Here is a 14376-nt window from a genome sequence, read left to right as displayed (position 1 = left end):
TGTCTTTTTAAATTCAGCCAATTGCATCAGATCTTTATTAGAAAAGACTTACTACTGTTTTTTCAAACTATTTCACCCTTATTTTAAAAAATCCCGGTTTAAAAAAACAGCGCTAAATTGAGATATGCAGTTTGAAAGCATTTGCCAAAACATCGTTAATAAATTTAATTTATAAATTTTAGTTTAACAGTTTTAAAATAACTCGGAAAGTTATTGATTTTTTTCTAACATACAGGTTATTTATAAAAATCAAAAAACATCAAAAATTAACTACACCCACAATGTACTAAACGTTTTAAATTATCTATTTATAGATATGACTATAGTATAGACAATTAGTGTTATATCTCAGTAATAAACAAAAGTTACTAGAATAAAACAAATAGTACAAAAACTGAAGACTAGTGGCATCTTTCTAAAGGTCCACGAACTCATATAAAGCAAAATGATTCCACATCATGAAAGCTTTTCTATGGATTTCCTGCATTATCTGGAATGAAACTCGACTTACATTTTACGCGAAACAACTCTCGTAGAGATGACTCTATAGGCAAATGGTTTGGAGACTTGTTCACTTCAGTTATTTACTCGTATTTTACAATAAAATATAAATAAATATTCATTCGAACTCTGCTGGTGAAGATTTCCGAGAAAATATCATATCAAGTTTATATACAGTATTACTTCTGTAAAAATATACCCATAAAATTTGAATATTTTATTGGTTTAACATTATAGCTATTATTTTGTAAAGACCCCTCCTATGGAATAAAAAAACAGAAAATTTCAGTAAAATAGTAAATTAACACATTTCTATAATAAGAATTAACTGTGAATTATACTGAACATAGTTGTTTGTTTGATACGTATTAAGTGTTGTGACGTAGTTCATTTAGTTAGGGGATTAACAGTATATTACTGAACGTCAAATTGGCCTACCTTATTTCAAAATTTGGTACTTGATATTAGTGAATATCTTCGTTATGACTTATCTTTTGAATAATTATAGTACATGTTGAAAATAAATAATCGTGAAAGGAAAATAAAAATCTTGATTTTGATTAATATTATAGATATTATTATGATAAACTATATTAGATTTAAATGTTTCTAGAAAAAAACCTCTTCTCCGGCATTACTGCATCAAAGTATCAAATATATCTTATAATCAATTAAATTCTTATAATCAAAATATATAAAATAAAGTTAGATCAACCGTTGGGTTGTCTTCTAATGCACAACGTCGTTAAAAAATTTAAGTTTTAATTATTGTTTAAAAATGGAAGTACTTGATAACAACTTCAACTGTGTGCTCTTCTTTCAAATGGAGTGGAAATATTATATATTCGCAAGTTCTTGTTCCAAACTCAAATAGCTTCTTAAATGCAACTTCTTAGTAAATTATTCTAATTATTGTTTAAAAATAATAATACTTAATAACAACTTCAACTGTATGCTCTTCTTTCAAATGGAGTATTATATATTTGCAAGTTCTTATTTCAAACTGAACTAGCTCTTTAAATGCATCTAAATACATAATATAATTATATAATATATGTCAGAAAAAGATGGAAACATACTTAATATTCTTGACAATACCTTGTAACATATTCAAGCATCAAAAATTCAACATTTTGTGCAACCTACATTAAGATCCTCCTCTTTGGCTCTGTAATAACAAAAACTATAAATCAATTCAATCAATTCAATCAATCTGTACATGTTACTTGCTGAAACTAAATTTATTTAAATACCCAAAAATTATTTGTAATAATTTATTTGATCCTGTCTCACTCTGAATGAATAAAAGTTACATGCACTCGTTTACGATACAATAATAATAACACTGTTCTCTCATCTTATTACAATCGAAACAACATTTTATCATATCATTCATTTACAATCGTACAATAAAAGTTAGACTATCTAATGTCATAATCGTCTATTTTAATAGAATGAGTTCTTAGTTTATAAACCAGCTCAGATTTATATAACGAGATAAGATCGCATTTAAGCACATATAATATATTATGTAATAATGCATCATAATTTACAATATTAAATCATAAAATCACAAATAGTTTATATAATACTAATTATAAATGACTAGAGCTACAGCGATTCAAGATCATACTTAATTTTGCGGAATATGGAAAATAGACAAGAGAGTAAATTATTAAATATTTGAATAAAAATAAATAAATTTTTGCACAAAACTAAATTTTGTGGTTCTAAAACGAAATTATGTTTCCGAAATGGCTGTGTGTTCACGTATACTATCAAAAATAATGAAATAATCATAACATTTTTCATTTTTGTTGAATTATTTAAATAAACGTTACAGAAAAAACTATAGATTCAATTTTATTCTATAAACAATTGTCAAAAGATTCATTTATCATTTTCTCATGAATAGATAAATACAATATGCGAAATAAAAGTGATTTAAGTGAGTATCTTAGAAAATAAATGTTTTTAACCGCTTATTTCTGCATTTTATTTAGAACCACAAAACAATTTTGTTGAAAAACATAAATTAGTTGTTGTTTTGAATTAAAGATCATAATTATATTATTCTTTAAATTGTTTGCTAATGTGTTAAACATATAGGAGTCTAAAGACGAAACTGGCAATTATATTTCCATAATTCTAGAATCAAAAAGTTAAAATTCAGCGCAATTAATAAAAGCTAATTCCTTATACAACTATTAGTTTTTTAAACAATTTACTAGCGAGTTTAATCATATTTTCACTTTATTGTATTCTTCTATAAATAGACATTTTGAAATATATGTGCCTAATACAAAATTTTGAAATATTAATATGATGAATATATCTGATAATACGTGAACGGAAGCTTATGTTTTAATTTCTATGATATATATGAATAATTTTAACCTATATTAAATATTGTATTAGCATATTATTAATTACTTTACAAAGTTTAATTTTATTAATAATTAAATTATAGTTTTAAAATAGGCATATTTAGCCACATATCTAATAATTTAAATCCAAACTCCAACAAATATTTTTTTATTTTTTCAACAGTATAGGAAAGGCCTATTTTAAAAATTGAATTTATTTTTGTCATAGTATTTATGTACAACAGACATCTGAAAAAATTAATCAACAATTAACATTGTGCTCGATCTTATATTATCCTGAATTTTATTCTAAGAGTTGGATTTAAATTTATTAGATGTATTTTAATAGTATAAATGCAGAAACAAAAGCGGTTTACAAATGTTTTTGTATTAATATAAAATGTTATTGTTAACTGGCTTGTTAATGCAATTCGTAAATTTTCGGTCCAATATAACTCTCTTTAATAACTACTTTAAAAATAGTTTGAATTGGATAAAATATTTTGGATAAAATTATATTGGATATAATATGTTCGAATTTCTGGAGCGTTAAAGCGTATGAGAACCTAGAACTACAATCGTAGGATATTAAAAATTGGAAGATGATGCGTAGAAAAATTTTATAGTTTTTGTCAATTATTTTCATTTATTATCAGAAAATTACGCAAGCATTATAAAAGTAATTGTATTGTAACTTTTATCTTTTTAGCAATATGACAAAGTATATGTACTAGAATTTTTAAACTTGCTTTCTAAGTAGCATATTGAACTTTTATTTATTAAAGTAATAAATATACTAATAATAAGCATAACAACCCTGCATGATTTTGAACTGTCTAATCATTTATCATTTAAGAAAAATAATTAATAGTGATTAATAGGTCATTGATTTTTTAAAATCCTCATTTAAATCAGAACATTTTTACTGGATTTTATGGAATGTTACTTCAAAACTATTAAGAGAACTGGCAAATTGCAGGTTCGATGTTCCCATATAAAACGATTTCTAACATTCATCGCCAAATTTTATTTGTTACAATTGCACTTCCAGGACAAAGCCTCCAGAAATTCGAAAGGTGAAAAAAATAGCTGGATGAGTGATTACGTATCGTTGAAAATGAAGCTCTGAGCATTTATTAAATGTACTTTGAAATAATGTCATAACAATTACGTAGAAATATACGAAACCACTATAGATTTATTTTAATATTAAGTTTCCATTTTTATAATTATATAAATCAATGACGATCGAAATGAGTCTATGGAAGTTGGTCGCAATTAGAGCACATGCCATATTGGTTATGTAGTATTTTCTTTTCTAGATTTCTCTCAAATAAAAACTTAAGGCTAAATCGTGGCACACATTAATCTAACGAAAGATTTAATAAATATTAGGTACGAAAACACTTACGAAACAAAACCAGTTTAAACTAAAACATGTAGATTCGGAAACAGATAAAGTAATCCTCCTCGCAGATTCATATTTCACAGATGGCAGTGTAAGCAAGTGTTTATATTCGACTCTTCCGCAAATTTCCAATTCGTATTTTGAAAATTCTTTGACGAACCAGCGTGGCAGTGCCCACAATGCACAGTTCAGACGGACTTCGTCCTGGACGACCAGGATCATGTGTTTGTGAATAAATTCAGAACGAAATGCAGCCTCCATCTATCAGAGGAAAAACAACAATTCCGAGCGTGCGCCTTAGAAGTGTTCTTGCTGCGCAGGCGCGTTTACAATGTGATCGTTCCCAAATCGACTGAAGAAAATCTCACCTAAAATGGCTTCTGATTGCTCGTTTCCTTAATTTCATTCATTTTCGATTCACCAACGATCCATGTTGTCTTCAAATTTCTTAGGTATCATCTATCGTTCTGCATCTATTTAATCAATTTTTCGAGTTTTTTTTTGAAGTGTCTGATTCTGTGTATGTTTTTCCCTAATTATTTACAAATATATATATTAATTCTTTGTCTTCTTAAACGATGCGATGATTCATTACATAATGACGCATTTTCCTTTCTCCGCCCAAGGATTACTCTTTTTATCGGGGGCGTGTATCAGGGGGTCGTTTTTCTCATTTTCCTCAACGTACTCTCGCATTCTAGAATAACAAAAACATTATTAGAAATATTTTAAATAAATATTAGACATCTACTACAACAATTCACATATTTTTTAATTCAATATTTTCGATATAGTAGGTATATGAAGGAGAGATACTAATTATAAGTGTGGCCATTGATTTGTTTATGTATTCTCACCCATTTTTTATGGCAAATATGTGATACATATGTAAGAGAATTTTACTTTGTGAGTCACATAACTAAAATTATTTTCTGGAAATTATTTTGTTAGTATTAAAAGCTATACTCCATATTCGTGAAAAGCTTATTTCATAAAAGACAGATATAATTTATTCAATAAGTTTTACGATGATATTGAAGAAGAATAAAGAATATAACAAGAGTTTTTATTTTTATAAATATGAATCCATTTATATTAAATAACATCAGTGCTTTCAATATGAAAATGGAGAGTTTAATTTTCTAAAGACAACAGTATGGACGACATTGATAAACTAGCTTAAAAAAATGAAGAAGTATTATGAAGAAAGAGTATATTAAATATAAAATATTTGAAAGACAAAGAATTCAAACTTATAAGATAATCGAGAGAGATTGTAAATTAATCATAAATTTATAGTATGTATACAAGAACACACGTTCAATGAAATGTCAATCAATCACAAATGAATAATTTATAAACCAACTACTATGTTGAATTTTAAATATATTTTTGTTGCAATTAGATCATAAAGTTTAAGAGTATATTTTGTTAAAATAGACTGTTATACATGACACGTTAAAAAAACGACTTGAAGTATTTTTAGACAATAATAATACAGTTTGCACAACTGTCTCTCTAATTTATATCGTTCTACGTATTCCCTTGCAGTATTGGAATGCAATTCTACAATCAATTATCTATCGGTGCAATTACCCAATATAATATATCACTTAATTAAACTCGATAACATGCTGCAATTAGCGGTAGACGGGTAATGTAAGTTAATATAGCAATCTCTAAATTGGATATATAGTGCAGACGCCAGAGGCATTTCTCAGAAATGCAATAATTCGACACATAATATTATCGCTACACTCTAATATCAAATACAGCTTTGGTATAATAATAAATTTAATATTGTATACCGAATTTTGTAATATTCGACATATGATTGATTTTCTAATTTTTTCTAATCAGTACAGTCTAATATCATGCTGGCTGAAATGAGGATTAACCACTCATTTTTTCATTTTTCAATTTTTATTTTTTTATTTCCAGCTAATATATATATATATATATATATATATATATATATATATATATAGTTGTGTGTGTGTTTATATGTGAATTCAAATTAAGTAGTTGGCGCAGTCTATTTATCGTAGTACAAATTAACTGATAAGCTGCTTGAATCAATATTTTCATTGTGGGATATTAACCGCTTGATAACTATATTAGATATTATAATTAAAAATAATCTTATCCAAAAATATGATTTAGAGAGATTATTAAAAAATATTGTCAGCAAAATATATAAATGATGCTAATTATTATCAAATATAATCATATATGAAAATCGTCGATATTTGATAAGGATTGTATTGAATTTGTTAATCGAGAGCAATACGGATATGTTGTTTAACTAAAACTTGTCTTCATTTTCAAACAATAATAGGCTATAATCATCAACAAATCATCAAACTCATTACAATCATTTTTTGTTACAAGTTGCTGGAATGTTATTGTTTTCCATCTATAAAAATATTTTTTATATATAAATTAATATATATTTATTATATTACTAAAATATATTCTATATGTTAATAATCCTCATAATCCTCATAACAAATCATTGTTAAAATATTGTAAAAAATTGTTATGTTATTGATATACGTTGGTAATTCAATTTTTTACGTTTATTAAATTGGTTATCAATTTCTATAGTCGGAAAACGCAATTCGAATAATAAAATATGAACCAAAAGCAAAATCAATGCGTTTATACTCATATACATACATTAAACATAAAGTAATTTATTTTGGTTATATCGAAACGATAATACCATTATGATTAACCTTAACCGCATAATTTCTGATTGCAAAATTTCAACCTAATACAATATTTAAATTATTTTCATTCGATATTAAATGAAATAATAAATTTATTGATGAAATTCTACATAAAAAAGCATTTTCAAAACCAGGGTTTAATTAAATATTCAGAAACGTTTCGGTAATTTCATTTACGACTTTTTATTAAATAAAAAATTCTAATGAAGTAATACATAGTCCATAGCTTTTTCTTCAAATGTCACCTGCTTAAAGCCAGGAAGCTAATTATATTTCTTGAAACTAATTGGATACAATTGTAGAAAATAAGGCTAATGTCCGTAGAATAAGATTAACCTAAATTATGAAAATCACGTTTAGGCTTTCGTCGACGTCGGTTTTGCGTCAAATGAGTCTTCTTGAAACTAATTACTGTCTGTGATAAACGCGATTTAGGCCCTAAAATCTCACCCTGGAGATCATACCAAGAAATTTTAACTTTGAGTGAGTTGAGTGATGTATTGACGGTGAAAATGATAATAGAATTTGATAGCTTAAATTAAAATTAATATTTTTTTATCCACGAAAATTTCAATGCAAAACTCGTACTTCTATGAATTCATCGTTTATAATACAATACTACATCATACTGTGTCTTATTAGCTTGAATCTCCTAATTGTTTTATTTGGCTTAGCATTTTAGAAACTATTTTAGCTTACGTTACGAAGGCAAATAATACTAACCAAGAACATTTCTATAGATAAATATAAAAATGTTATTCTTTTCAGAAAAATATTACCACAAACTATGAGATAAATTATAATGGATTCATAACAAAGTAACGAGAAAACAAATAATGCTAAACTATAATTATTAGAATGGCATCTAAATAAATGAGGCATTTTGCTAGAAAAACAAAAACATTTTTTAGAAAACTATTTTACTTTATATTGTGAAGTATTTCCATTTTGATCAATAAATAATTTTTGCCGATTGGTCAAATTTATGTGGTGTCAATAATGGAATAAATAACCGTTTGGATTTCTCAATTTTGGTCGCTTTTTTTGACTGTATTGTTTAATTTTGTTATTTGAAATTTTTGTGGATAAAAAAAATATTAATTTTAATTGATCGATCAAATAACTCTTTTGCTAATGGGCATCTTAATAGCCTACTATCTATTAACAAAGTGTATTTTATTTGGACTACCTCAGCAGACATAAAAATTCAACTTGAATCAGCTGAGCCGAAAACCGCATTTATTCATTAGCCAACCTAGTATATCACCTATTTCAAATGATTAAAGTTATGAATAGGTTAGTTTAAATAAATCTCAATTCAGGTTGCAAATTTCAAGGTATAATTCGTAACACTCAATTTACATAGATATAAAAATAATATCTACGCTATATATGAATACCAGATGTCAAAAATATAAAAACTAATGTGATATAGCTACCTTGCGCATTTATTTATGTAACTACAACTATCAGCAATGAAAAGATTCGAATTCAATCTCCTTATATAAAAACTAAACTAGACGACATGTGATGAATTACGGCCAGGTGTAATAAAAGCCCATATTTCACTCACTTTTTTCCATTACTCGCTCTTTTACGACAGTGCATGTATTCAAATTCATAATATAAAAGGCGATTATATCACTGAAATAACAACTCAATTCCTTGAAGTCATGCTCGTGATACTTGAGGCAAATTCATAAATTATTCGCTTGAAAAACCACTAAGAAGTATATTTTGTAATATTGTATATTGCAAACACCGCCATCTCGTAAGATCATATGACCCTAGATCATTGAAAGAATTAGATAGTTCAATAGGATTCGTTAATGAATAGTGAATGTGTGGACTGGAATTGCATTTCATATATATTTCAGAGTTTGACAACGATTTACTCACGTTACTTATTCAGAGAATAATTTTGGCAGCTTCTAAAAATTGAAATTATTTAAAAATGCTTGGAATTAAATACAAATGGTTGAAAACGTTTGTACTAAAGTAAAAGTTTTATTTTTATCGTTTTCATCATTTAATTTTTATATTGTTGAAATATTATATGTCACATTTTAGATTATAGTTAGAAATCGCGTACCTAAATCAGAATTGAATATATCAACAATGAAAAATGATTTAAGTGTAAAAGCATGTAATAATATCATGTGAAATTTTATCCAATAAAATGCCCTATTCCAAAGGAGTAATATTACTTATAAATACTATACAACTTGATTTTAATATATTAACGCCAAATTATAAAGCCAAAATATACAAATTCTCATAATCCGAACTAGTTGTTTTGTTATTCATATATTACATATTCTTTAACATAAGAATTAATATTTAATATAATTTGAATATTCACAATAGCATTATTGCCAATAGAAATAGTTAACATATTATGTTAACATAGTCAAACATTATAATTATAAACAAAACAACAGCTACTAAATATGGTTGTAACCGTTGGAGTAGCAAGTTATTTTAATCATTTGAACATTAATTGGATGGAAATTAAATAACTATCTCAATTGAATGATCAAGCATAAATCATTCCAGAAATAAATGAGCATATTTATAATGGTATGCAGAAAATTAAGTTTTTCAAAATCGAGGGGTTGGCATTCCCTGCAAAATTGCATCAATGTTGAATGCAGATACTAGTTATGCAAAATCTAAATGCAATATATCATATCACAAGCTACATATAATCTATTTTATTAAAAGAGAATTGAATAAATGGGATTATTGAACTGGGAACATGTGTATATATGTGTCTACGTCTATGACGTTGAAAGTAAGGCAACTGAAGCATATTAATCAATATTAATTAGTCAAGAAATACAACAAACACTAAAATATAAAACAAATTTTAAGGTTGCAATACAACGCAAAAATCCGAATGAACTAAAACAGGATTTATTATTCATTAAAATGATTAACAAAAATAAATTGTAACAAAAAAATAATAATAATTCATTAAAATAAAATTATAATTTTTTTCTCTTGAACCAATCGAAAGCATAAAAAAGCATTAAACTGAGTTATTTATGATGTGGTTTTTATCAGATCATTCTATAATCTATCATAAACTGATTCATTCAATAATCTATCATAAACTGATGGCCCTTAAGGCAAAATTTTTGCAAGTAAATATTAATACCGTACTAACTTCATCATCCATTCCATTTAGTTCAAAGCAAGAAAGACGATTTCGTAAATTTATCCGGGATATTTTAAATTTGCTAGATTTTTATCTGACACCCTATCATCCATCAACTCAGCGATTCCTGACCTCTCGGGTGCTATGGATATATATATATATATATATATATATATATATATATAATGTGTGTGTGTGTGTGTCTGTATGTGTGTAATAGCCTATGATCTACAGCCTTTAGTTTTCAAGTGTGTGCAACTATGACGTAGAAAGAAAGGAAACTTATGCGCATGAGTATTGAATAATGTTAATTTGTGAGACTTACACTGCCATATAAATGCTATTACCACATATGCATATTGAAGCATTGCTTTTGTGACTAGATGGTAACACAATTGAGTAATTTACATTTTTATACATGTAAATAAAATATTTTATGACCAAGTCGTAATGAATATGATTCGACGAACTGGCTGTTTAATTGAAGTTATTTTGAATTTTTTGGACCAATCTGAAATCACATCATCGACTCAACTCAATGATTCCTTGCCCAAATTACATATTTCAACATCAATCGCCTTCTAACTTCTAAAATGACTGAGCTTTATTGGTGGTCTAAATGAATATCCCAACTCTAGGGCTAAAATTTACTATCACAGTTTTTGTAATACTGACTGATTTGCTAATATTAAATTTATAAGAGTCATATTGCAATCTGTATTTTAAAGCAAAAACCGATATCACTACTATTAGGCATCGAACCTGGAAACTCTGATTCGAAGTTCTTAGTCCTAACCACTAGGTTACGTAGAAGCCCTTGCTGTGGGTATAATATGTACTATATATGTGCAGCAACGTAAAAAAGTAGGCGATGGGACGCAAGATAATTAAATAATACTAATTTGAGATGAGCACTACTGAATAAATCTACTACTTCTTTCATTTGCATTAGTTGCATCTTAGTAGCTAAAAAAATTCCAAATTACTAATTTTGCTTCTGAATGAATTTTCAATCTATTATAATATAATTAATAATGTTTTTTATAATTTTTTTTATTAAATAATATAACGAACTGACATTTTATCATTGTCATCTTAAGGATCCCTGATCCTATGCTACTGAAAATTTATACGTGTGTGTATGTATTTGTTGTTTTGTGCATCGATGACGTAGAAAGAAAGGCAACTGACGCGCATGTGTATTAAACGTGATAAAGCGACGATTTGGTGAGAACCGAATGGGTGCTCCTAACTAAAAGATGAGCACGTGCTCAGGCAATGTTGCGCATGTATTTATAGAAAGATGGTTAGGTGAGGCCACATGACGCGAGCATCGGATAAATAATGTTAATATATACTTGCAAAATGTTATTCAATATTGTCTATAAGTGTGTCACAAAGAATTTCCATTTCTATACGTGCATTGATAAATGAACAAAGTAGCTTATTTGAAATCATGAACAAACAAAACTCACCATTTCTTAAACAAAATTCACCATTTAATAAAAAATAATTTAGAAACGGTCTAATTTCTTCATGATGGTACTAATACTAATACAAAAGTTATAGTGAAAACTAGAATCATAAACCACTTAACGTTAGAAATGCAATTTTATTGATATTGATTTATTAGAAAAATTAAATCAAATTTTTCATGAATGAAACAAAAAAAAGTATTCAAACACGTACATTTAATATTGATAAACTAAACAAACTAAAAACATCTAATTCCAATTTATTATTAAAAGTTTTAATAAAAATTTTTAGATTTTATTAACCTGAAAGTGAATCAACTGAAGTGATCAACATCCGCACTTTGCATATGATTCTTAATTTAATGGATATCGCGATTCAAGCATTGCACTATTTATAAGATTCCGATTACAATTTGCAAAATTAAGGGTTCATATTAACTACTGAGGGTATATAACATATAAATATTTTTTCAATAGTATCAATAACTTCGTAAAATATTAAAGACGTCCATAGTTCATATTCGTAGAAGCATCTTTCATAGAATAATTTAACAACTTGTTCACAATTACATTACATTGATAATAGAAAATTGATCTAAAATAATATATAAAGTAAATATCTTATTCTTATCTTACGATAGAGTAAGTCGGAGCACAAAGGTCCAATTTGACTTCAAGTAATTGTACTGTCTAAAACAAATAAACTGCAGCACAACACATAACACGAGTCAAACAAGCATATATCGAACTATGTTCAATAAAATTCCCAGTTGATTAATAATTATATATGTTTTTTCACTATTTCTCTAAAATTTGTCTTATGTTTCGGAAAGCCGGAAGGCAAACATATCCAATGTTTTATTTTTAATTTGAAATAGATTTGACAAAATAGTAGCTACATTATTCAACCAATGGAAAATATAAGTTGCTTAGACATCTATATACTTGGCACCGCGAGGGTGAAAATTGGCAAAACTGATATGACCTGATTTTTTGACGATTTTTTTGCTGTCGATTGGTGCAAACTAAAATTTTTTTTGCTCTTTCCGTTCTCGAGATAAATGGGTGGGGCCAAATTCGGTGCTAACTATATATATAGTCAGCACCCCTTTAAAAATACAAAAAAACTAAAATTTCTGTTTACTATCGTTATCAGTGATTTTTTTGCTGTCGAATGGTGCAATTAATTATTGGAAAAGTTTTGCCCGTCATAGATTTTCACGCATAGGAAAATTCCCAAATTTGCCAATTTAAAAAAAAATCCTTTTCAGAGGGGTTGCAAGAAAACAAGAAATTTGTCATTTAGCATTTGTCAATATTTTACTATTTATGATATTCGCCAAATTAATAAAAAATTAATAAAATCAAAACATATTATGAAATACATATGAGTGCAAAATAATGTTTCAAATATATTAAGAAAATATAATTTTGTAGGATGCAGTTGGTGTTTAACTCAACGGTGTAAAATTTGATGAGTAAGATAGAAGGCGATTTTCACTTGATATTGATGTTATAATAAATTAAAAAATGGTGTAATACAATTTGCTCATGATGCGGTTGTGCAAAAAATATAAGCTTAAAACAAAAACATAAAATTTTATATATTTTGCTAATCATTAATCAATCTCCTCGCCAATGATTTCCTAACCTGAAACTCTTTACTCTCGATGCGACCGCGGCTTGAATCGCGCGTCCGAGATGTCTCACAGGCACCGCGTTCCTTCTAGAATATCGATCCTGCGTAGGCACGCGCAATCGACACCGCGGGCTGGCCTGTTGCATTATCGAAATTGGGTCGAAACGATAGACGAATTTTGAAAAGTTTCGAACCCGAAAAAAGTCCACGCACGACATATAGAGCTGACGGTCTTCAATCAAGTATTATATCATAAATTGGATATCCGATCAAATAGATTAGATAGAAAGGTTGGACGACAGCGGGTGTTCGAACCTTGAGATGGAACGATGAATTTTTCACGCGAATTAAGATACACTTTGTGTGTTGGCGGTTGTCAAAACTAAACGTTTACGAAAATAAGAAACGAGTTTCAATTATATAACTTATGAAGAAATCTAGTAGTGCAAAGCATGGTGCCTGAAGGCATATTGCAGAAACTTTACGTACCATAATTTAAACATTTTAAACTTAATTTTTTTACAATTTTTTGATAACTTTGAAAAATAATGGTTTTTGAAAATTTAGAAATTTTTGAAGAAGTTCGACTTTTTTGAAAATTTAGATCTTTTTATATTTTGATTTTTTTAAAAAAATTAAGAATTTTTAAAGACGAATGTTTTAGAGACGTTCGAAACGTTATGAATGTTGGTACGCAATCCATAAAAATGCAAACAAAATTTGTACTTATTAGTAAAATCTCTATAAACTATTTGATAATTTAATGTGCATACTTCTAATGATCGTTTTGACCGGCAAATGCCTGTTTTTACATTTTTCATCTGTTATTCATTTTATCAATACAAGTAAACGAATTGAAACATTCAAATCAGATCGTTCTCTCAAAAACCGAATTACCATTTTTCGCATTTTTTGCCACATATCTTTGACACATTCCCCATCAATAAAAATCGAAGGTTTTTGAATCATTCAAAACGGTTGATCCGTCTTCTCAAATCGTGTCCACTCGCACATTCGTATTCATACACACAAACATATTGATTTTTCCTAAGGCATGCCATAATGTTCATAAGGAATATCAATTTTTTTGCAATT

The sequence above is a fragment of the Ctenocephalides felis genome, unplaced genomic scaffold, assembly GCF_003426905.1.
Source record: "Ctenocephalides felis isolate EL2017-DRISC unplaced genomic scaffold, ASM342690v1 CF-g0.4_SCAFFOLD_01604, whole genome shotgun sequence".
In the NCBI taxonomy this organism is placed as follows: domain Eukaryota; kingdom Metazoa; phylum Arthropoda; class Insecta; order Siphonaptera; family Pulicidae; genus Ctenocephalides; species Ctenocephalides felis.
This window is presented reverse-complemented; position numbering follows the sequence as displayed.